Here is a 5,854-nt window from a genome sequence, read left to right as displayed (position 1 = left end):
CACTCATATATTTCATGAAATATATGCATATGTAGAATTTACATGTATGATTTTATATTTGAATGCATGTATATACATAAATACATACACACTTATAGCTCAATGGAAACTTAGATGCTTATCATTTTTTAAATCTATTTATGAATGATATCCTTACAATTTGGCTATTATTATGTAAGTCCAAATAATAGGGATGAATGATCTGTGTCTGCCCACATTCATTTTAAAAAATCAGGGTCTCTAGATATGTTTACTTATTACAATGTACACAGAAACCCATGTATGTCTGCACAAGACTGTTTTCATTAAAACCGATGTTTCCAGCTAAATCGCATGTAGCCACTGGCAAGCAATCAGATTACTCACCCAAGAATCATAAATGAAATCCATAGATAATCTGTAACCTCATTTTGGCCACTGGCTTTAGGTTCTCTCCTCTGCTGATCTCTTATGAGAGCTGTGAATGCTGATTGGAATTTTCTGTCCTCTCCACCCTCTGGTGGAGGCACTAATAAGCAATGAAACAGCTAAAGCTCAGGGCCCAGGAGGAGAAGGAGGAAAAGCAGGGGCCTTGAAAACACTCCAGCTTCATAATCACATCTGGATAATCAGCAGTTGACAGAGCACTTGACACAAAGCACCTCCATGCTCCCCAGCAAACTAGGCAGACTCCAAAACCTCACTGTTAAGCTAGCACTTGTTCTGAAATTGTTGGACAGGCTGTATTAGATGGGTAAATCAAAGCCTGATTTGCTATCAGTGCCTGTCAGCGTTCCCTGGGACGAGCTATCTTTAAAACATATTTCCATGGCAACTGGTTTAGAAACATATTTGACTAGAGACTCTCTTAACTTTAGGAGAGCCAGGAAAACTCGAGAGGTCTTTTCTTATCAAAGCTCTTTGCCACCAGGAGAGCAACTCTGCAGCAATGGAGGGTGTGTGGGAGAACCCCTTAACAGATACCGAAGTGTAGCATCCAGTGCCCCGGGCCTTGCGGGGTTGAAGGGACTTAGGAAGCTAACTTGCTGGATTGACCAGACTCACCTTTTTTCCTTGAACGGGGCTGACAACCTCCACCTCCTTTTCTCCAAACCCATCTCTGCTACTGGAATTTCCACCTCCTGCTCCATCCTAGTTTTCTCTGCCCTGTCAGAATGCTAAGGCAGTTGGCCTATGAATGCTTCATACAGATGCAAAACCCTGTTACTTCTATGGGGGGAAAAAGGCACAAACTCAGGTGCCTTCTATTTCACGGCTACCCAGACTTTAAATTACTATGCCAGCCTAGGTATTTTAACCTTTTTAAAGAAAGATCATCGATTTTCTATAACATTGACTATTGGGACAAAACACACAGCAATCTTCTCTAGGGTCCAGGAGAAACATTAAATTGTAGCCAAAGCTAGGATTCTGTGTAGATTCCACTAAGAGATGGAGCCTAGAATGTGGTGATTTGGAGGCAAGCATTAGGGACCGTCCAGTCGAAGGTTTTATTTCTCACCCTCCTGATGTACTATATACTCTCCCTCCTTGGGTTCGAGACATTACCTTCTCAATATAATGTGGATCTGTAAATGTCAGTCTTCCGTGAAGTCAGTCAGGCAGATACAAAGACTATTGCTGAAAACCAAAGTCCGAAAATACATTGATAAAAAAATTACCTTGGAAAGTAGATTTTGGTCAAAAGCCTGGTGCAACAGCATTTTGCTGAAAGATCCAGATTACAAAGAACATATTCAGGCTGACATCACACAGCAGGAAGGCTCAACTTTGGCAGCACTAGTATTTCAAACACTGCACAGCAGTGGGCTCACCCTGGCTTTCATCATCCAGCTCTCAGATTTAGGCCACATTGATGTGTGGTTGGTCTCCATTTCTGCTGTCTTCATGATGAGTATTGATCACCACTATAGATCATTCATTCAGCAATCTTCATTGATCATTAAATGGCTACAATTAATAGATTGGTCAGTTGACTGTCTATTCATTCAGTGTTCATTGCCATAGATTGCGTCCATGGGGAACCCGAGACTTCGATCTCCCACCACTCCACATGACTTCAGGATTCCAGGTAGAAACTGCCATGCCAGAGGGTGGTCACTTGTACTGTCACCATGAAGAAGCTTGAATTCATTGATTGCATGGCCAGGCCCAGGAAGATAGCTCTTTTAATGGAATATTTAGTAAAAGCAGAATACAACAATAAAGCATCCGCCTATGAATGGAAAAGTTTAGTGTGCCCAGGAAGTTTGCCTTAACGTGAACATCAATCTGGGAATTGATATAACTCAGGAGCCACAATGAAACCTTTTCTGAGATTGCCTATAAAGCCTTTATTAATTGAACAATATTTCAGAGCAATATGTAAAATTGCCTATGAAAGAAAATTATCTTTAAAAAAACCTTTAAGAGTCCAATTTCAAATGATGGATATACCAATTACAAAGAAAGCTTCTCTTCAACTGATTCCAGTACTTTGTCAAAACAAGTCTCCTAAGAGTATTTACCAGGGACACTTGGTTATCTAAATTCTAATACTGTTTCCTTAGTGAAAAAAACTAGCTTAATGCTAGACTAAGTCCCCAGCCTAGACTGGAACTCTCGTTGCATAGAAGCTGAGCTGGGGGTGGCGGCCGGAGAGCAGGGGTTCATTTGGATGAATCAGTGATGTTCTAGAGCTCTTAGAAGGGATCCCCACATGCACTGTGAGTGATGAGGAAGAAGCACGAGCCTTTTAGAATCTGCATCTCTGGAAGCCTCAAGGAGCTTATCAGAAGAAGATACCTTCAGGAGATAATTCCAGCAGTAACTCTGAGGTACTAGGCTCTGATCTTATTGGATGAGTCATCAGGCAAAATGGAGGGACTGGTAGAAAGGCTTCCCTTTCTGTGAAACTCCCAGGGTTCCAATGCACCAAGGAGGAAAAAGCAAAATAAGTTACGTTGTCAGCTGAGGGTTGTCAGGATGTATGCATGTACCTGGGTCTCATGTATCTGGGAGTCACACATAAAATCACAGGCACAGGACAATGTCTAAATTAGACAAAGTACCTGGAGGGCCAGTGGATTAAGATTTAAGATTTGACTGGACATGGTGGCACACACGTTTAATCACAGCACTCGGGAGGCAGAGGCAGGGAAAAACGATATCTGTGAGCTGTGAGATCAAGGCCAGTCTGGTCTATACAGTGAGTTGCTAGGGCTATAGGGAGACCCCGTCTCAAAAAAAAAAAAAAAAAAAAGAGAGAGACACAAGATTCAATAGCCAAACATGGCTTTTTGGCTTTTTAATGAGGGCAGCATCATTTATATTCAGAATAAAATGTTGCCAGCAAAAATTAAAGCTATTATATTCTTGAAAAAAAAAGTAGTTTCTTTTAGAAATATTTGGAAAGGACCTAATAGAGAAAATAAACAATGACTTTCTATTTGAATTCAGTGTCTTATCTTGCCAGTGTCTTATTGCTAGTATCCCTGGCTGAGGAGGTCCTTCATGTGGCAGACTCCGACGGGTCCCCCAGTCTTTCTGCACACAGTTCCATATGTCTTCCAGCCTCTCTGGCAGCTAAGCATTGCCCACGTGACTGTTCTGGCAAATGCAAAAGTGAACAGAAGTGATACATGTTGCCTTCAGGTCTGGATCTCTAAAGCTACTTTTGCTCAGGAAACTTGCATTAATTTAAACATCAGTCTGAAACTGATATAATCAGAGGGAGCCAGTCTAAAATCAAATTTGTGGTTACTTACAAAACCTTTGCTAATTGTACAAACAATATTTCTACTCAGAGCATAAAGAGGACCCAGCTGGAGACTGAAAGGCTCTAAAAGATGGCCAAACTCAGAGGCCTGACTCACTAAGTGAATGGGCACTTCCACTAGATGTTGCGAAAGGAAAATTATTTTTAATTTAAACAACTAAGTTTGGGATTTATGTGATCATTTATAATCATTTACATTACTTAGTTCACCCAAATTTCAACTTCTTTTCATTAAAAAGAAATGAATATTTTCAAACTTACAGGGTAATTTAATAATGAGTTATAAGTCTGCCACATTGTAAGTGCGAAATAGTGACCTAAATGGTTATTATCCCCCCCACACACATACACACAATTGGTGACTAAATCATATCCACCTATGAGGAGGTAAATAAATCATATTTACAAAAATAAAAGCATGGATAACATGACTCATATAGAAAGGAGAAATTTGATGATGATGATGATGATGATTACAGATATATTTGCAAGATGTGTGAGCATGGATTCTGCTCTTGTTCCTAAGCCTCCACTTCCCCATTTATACTGCAGATAGAACAACTTATACCTCAAAAGACTATATAAGGATAGCATGAGGTAGCAAATATAATGATAGCCTATAGAATTTGGAGTTCCATAAAAATGCACAGGATTATTATTGCAGATTACCATCTTAAATCCACAAAGCCAAATAAGATTAATATGAATATTATCCTCCCAAATGGCATCTGATTTTCACCAGATTACCAAAGTTAGTGCTTGTTATTATAATGCTTTTAATGTGCGTGGAGATGTTCCTAACATTACTTTCCAATTTTCTAATGTGTTTAAGTTGATGGACTAACTGCATTAATGTGTTTGAAATTTCCCATTTTCTTTTCATTCTGAAGGAGAAAAAAAAAGACATTTCTAAAAGTAAATCATGTATGCCCAAAATCAGTCTGAAAGCAAGGTTCTCATTGAAATATTGCACTCACTGAAATATCCATTGTGGAGAGGCTTTCTGGGAGCTGGGGGCTTGTTTAAGATCAGACCAAATTTTGGCAGATATCAGTTAAACAAAGTCTGGGGTGAATGCAGGATTCACTTTAAACTTTTCTATATATTATCTTCATTTTACAATTTGTACTCTGTAGAAATTTCTCTTATGAGCTTTGTTACTATGACCCAAGCTTGTCAAGAAGCCATGCCTTCTTGGAATAGAACCTGTCCTCATCACTTGTGGAGGTGCCTGTTGGTCTGACTGTTAAAATGGAATGTTTGACAGGTGTGCGCCTGGTCTCTGAAGGCAGAAAGTTCAGAGCCTTATAGACACCCTAACGTTTTACAGTAGATCACAGAATCCATTGGTTAAATGGCATTTGGATCTGTGTAAGAGTGGACGGAAAATACTTTCAGTCAATACTTCAGCAATATAAAACGCTAGCCAAGTGAGCGAGGTTCACATTACCATAATGCCATGTGATTCTCATGTTCCCCAGAGATAGTGTGATGGACAGAGTGGTACTGCCCTAGTGGCATTGTCTTCCCAATCCCATCATCCCATCTAATGACAAGAGAAGTAATAAACATTCTATCAAATACCAGTGCACATCAAAGCTGGCATAGAGAAACTGCCACAGGTCAGAGGAGACACAGTGCAATATTGGATTCTGAGTTAGATCTGGGAAGGAAAAGGTCATTACTGAAAATTTGATGAGACAGAAAAAAGTCTGGAATTTGGTGGAAGAGAAACATCATTGATCATTTCTTAGTTTGAATATACGAACCATGCTAACCTAATATGATATAATTGGGGAAGCTAAAACTCAATAAAAGTGCAAGAGAAGAGAGCACCTGGGATGGTGGCACATATCGTAAATCCCAGCACTTGGGAGGCAGAGGTGCATCTCTGTGAGATTAAAGCTGGCCTGGCCTATATAGGGAGTTCCAATCTATAGGGGCTATAGGGAGATCCTGTTTCAGAGAAAAAAGTACATTAGAGTCTTTGGTACTACCTTTATACCTTTTCTGTAATTCTGAGGTTATTCATAAATGATAATTTATTACAAAATAATAAATATACATAATTTAACATAAAAAGAATGTAAAAATTAT

The sequence above is a fragment of the Nannospalax galili genome, unplaced genomic scaffold (assembly GCF_000622305.1).
Source record: "Nannospalax galili isolate Female #2095 unplaced genomic scaffold, S.galili_v1.0 scaffold768, whole genome shotgun sequence".
NCBI lineage: Eukaryota > Metazoa > Chordata > Mammalia > Rodentia > Spalacidae > Nannospalax > Nannospalax galili.
The sequence above is the reverse complement of the archived record's forward strand: the minus strand, read 5'-3'. Positions refer to the sequence as shown.